The sequence below is a fragment of the Cottoperca gobio genome, chromosome 1 (genome assembly GCF_900634415.1).
Source record: "Cottoperca gobio chromosome 1, fCotGob3.1, whole genome shotgun sequence".
In the NCBI taxonomy this organism is placed as follows: domain Eukaryota; kingdom Metazoa; phylum Chordata; class Actinopteri; order Perciformes; family Bovichtidae; genus Cottoperca; species Cottoperca gobio.
Window position 1 is genome coordinate 17,860,267 of NC_041355.1, and position 4,021 is coordinate 17,864,287.

Sequence of the window (4,021 nt, forward strand, 5' to 3'; positions counted from 1 at the left end):
GATTGTTTTGTAATTATTGCAGCACATCTGATAAATGTTGGGGATAGTCAGTCTGGGTTTTGATTGCTTAAAGTTTTTTAGAGTGTTTCAAATGGCTGTTAGCATAAACTCGGGACATAGGTCACCAAAGTAAGCTGGTCTATAGCGTTATGTATACTGTGAACGCTCGCACTAGCAGGTCACGTGTGAACGAGCTTTAAGATGCCAAAACATGTACTTTGACCAACATTATAATGTTCCGATTTGAATACATAAGGAACGCTACAGGGAAGCTACACAGTGATCTAAAATAAAGAATGTGCCTTTATTTTTGCTTTGTAGTTCTTAAATATTGTACCCTAATTTGTCAGTGAGAGTAAAAAAAAAAAAGCACGGACAAAAGTGGTCCATCTGAAGCTGAGGGTAACCTGACTTTTAGCTTCAAGCTTCAAAAACACAGGAACCTACAAATCCCATAATGCCGCTCTATAGTTAGCATGTTTGGTGCTTGCCCATGTCCTTCAGACTTCAGCCCTGGTCTGCAGAACAGCCTCTCCTTTAAAAAATTAGTAGTCTGCAAGCAGAGGCCCAGATGACCCTGATGACATCAAGGATTACTTTTTTCATAGCTACAGAAAACAAACTGTTTTCAGAAGCTGAGCAGTACTACTTTGTTGTGAGTAAACCGACCTTGAAGTTGTGACCAGAATGAGAGAGGAAGGGAGAAAAAAAACGTTCGGGTGCTTTTCCTCCCTTTTCTTACCGACTGCAGCACATCACTCTTCTTTATCTCACCTTGATACAAACCCCTCTGTGCAGTCACATCCCCCTGCAGTCTGTTGTAACCTGTCGGGGAAGTTTAGCTGAGATCACACAAGCTTCAGGCTTTGCTGCTGGGTATCCTGGCGCTCCTCAAATCTTGTCCTTAAGGCACAGAGGCCTGCTAGTATTTGATCCTACAGGGTAACTAATTGCACGTGTTGATCCAGCTCTACATCAGTCCTTGAATGAAAACGACACTCAGGATGGAAGAGCCCCTAAGGACCCGGGTGCAGACGAGCGCTCCAAGGCCTTGCCTGTGGAACAGATTCTCACTTTAATTTATGATACTGCACATCTTTTCTCATTTTAATGCTATGTTTAAGGTAAAATAAGCCTTTTCCTTGTGCAGCTCTAGAGAGCAACCAACAATTCTGTCGCTGAGGTGCAGCGAGGTGTGTCATATGCGTGCATGTAACGTTTCACTGTCTCTGCTTTGTTTGTTTGTTTGTGACAGCCAAGAAAGAGCACATGCCTTTGGTGGTAAGGTTAGTTAAAATCATTGATGGCAAATCCCTTCTTTATCCTGCCTGTATCAAAAGCTTACAACAGTCAAGGTAATTGAGACGTGTCCCTTCTCTTTACAGAAGTCAGGTCAGTTTAGTGAATAGCAAAGGGACTCTCTTCAGGTCTCCATGTCTAATGTCAGCCTGTCTCACACATACATCCACCTGCCAACTATCACGCTTTCTCTTCAGGCTTTTATCCCCGTGTCACACTGTACCTGCAGAGCTGTAGCTGCACACCAAGGAGGATATTTACAGAGCTACGTCTTTTTTATGATAACTCGATTAATGATACTTGAAATATCTTGTGTTAAAATATGAGACATAACTACTCTCTGACAACAAAGTGTGTTTCCCTAAAGGTCCAGTGTGTAGGATTTAGTGGCATCTAGTGGACCGAATGCACCGCTCTCCCTTTCCAAGCGTGTAGAAGAGCATAAAGTGGCCTTCAGGTGCATTCTCACCACCAAATTCAAGCTGCCACTTAAATATAAAAACACGAAAGGCCCTCTCTGGAACCAGAGTTTTGTTTGTCCGCTCTGAGCTACCGTAGCACATGGCAGCGCAACATGTTGGACTCAAGAGGACCGGCTCCTTATGTAGATATGAAGGGCTCATTGTAAACTAACGAATATTCTTAGTTTCAGGATTATACACTAATGACAACATAATTATAAATAATATATTCCATTTCTGCCAATAGATCCCCCTAAATCATACACACCGGTCCTTTAAGATATCCATATTCGACTACAATACATCAAGGATTATATAGACTCTTATCTCAAATTTAAGACCGCTTTCCTGTTGTCCGAATGCGACAGCAAGTCTTCAGGGTTACTGCACATGAAGCAGATGAAGCATGTTACTGTACAAATCCACCGGGACAAACTGGATTAGGAAAATGTATACTGAGGAATGTACTATTATGTCTTTTCAGAGATATCTGCATCATATCTCATCTCTGATGTTGGTACCAGAGTGTTTCATTAGATTGTAAGCCAGTGTTTATCAGAGGTCACTATATTACACATGGTGTTCCCTGAAGCGACAGAACTATCATGCTGTTTTGGCATTAAGTGCTAAGAAAGACTAATATCGGCACATTGCTCATCCTCTATTCTCCTGAAGTCTAAACCGTTTCTTCACAAAGTAAAACATTAACTAAGAGCTTCTGCCAAAAATAAATCACAACTAAAAGCAAACTTTCGAGCTACAGACAAGTAGAAAAACAACATTGCTGGTGAATGTTTGTGCGTAACTTTGTCTACCTGCCTACCTGTGTGTGTCAGTTAATGTTCTCTTTCACCTCTCCTCTGATGTTGCTCTCTTCTACCGCTCTCTCATTATAGTCTGAGTTTCCTTCCTCTGTCTTGCCTCATCTCCTTCTCTGTCTAATGACGCGGTAAAAGCGGAGCTCGTCTCATTTAGTCCGGAAATCGAGGTGCTCCATGTAGTCTTTACCAGAAATATAGAACCCTTGATGGTGAAGTTAATTTACCAAGGAACTCATGAGGTCAAAATAGGAAAGCATCAACTGTTGCTTTAAATTGGAGACAAAACTGTTACATTTATTATCTCGTGCAGAGAAATGGGTCTGCCGTGGAAGGTTAGACTCACTCTCATTCACAAATGTTGACAAATGTGAACCAACAATCTGCTGTAGTTAAAAAGCAGTTATTTCGCATCTGACTAATTTCCTCTGTGCGGTTGATCAGGAAGCATTCATGTAAAAATGCCAGAAACTGCCATTAAACCACTGTTATCAGTGAGTAGTAATGTCAGAGATGAAATGAAGTTCTGTCATTTTAATGTACCAAAGATATTGCAGAACATCGTGTAACTGGTGGGTGCATATGTAAGCAAGTGAGCGGCTCAAACAGAAAGCTCAGTTATCTTTTATGCAGCTCCTCTGTCTGATTATGTCTAGGATTAACTAATCATTGCACCTCTTCAATATCACACAGATGGCTTCTTACTCTTTTATTACTTATTTATTTTGAGCTTAAACTCTCCTCTGCTTGATTTAGACAGTCTCTTCAAACACTGCTGAGACTTCTCACTGATGACAAACAAACGGTCTAGGTCAAGGTTTGTTTCTCCATAGAGACACAGACGCAACATAGATGTACACCCTCCTCAAATGATAAAATGCAGACGCGCTTGCTGATGTGTGGGAGGAGATACAGTGATGTACCGATGACCTTAGCTTTTTAACAGAGTAGAAATAATAATCATCCCAGTATATCAAATTTAAAACACATGGTTCAAAAAGTCTTAATACTAAAAGTATCTCCAACGAGGGTATGAATGTATTGATATATTTTCATTTGATCTACTATGCCCTTCAGCATGGAGACATGAATGTTTGTTGTTTCGTTCTACTTTAAAATCAAGAGCAAATTATATATTTTTTAAAAAGGGTGCCTAAAGTTGTTTTAAAATAGAGGCTACCTGCTCATGGCCCAGGAAAAATGGCTTAAGTACATGTCTACAATTTGCAGCCATTAGCCCTTTAGTTGTTTTTTCCTCTCAAGGATTGAGCAATTATTTTTCCCATATATCTTTATTTGTATATTAATTTACTAGTCTATCATTGTGTAGTCTGAATGACCCTATGACGTTACAGAATCCAACAATATATGTTTCCCACTTATTAAGTGCATCATATTTTCCTTATTTCACCAAATAGGGTACTTAATAAACATTACAGGAGT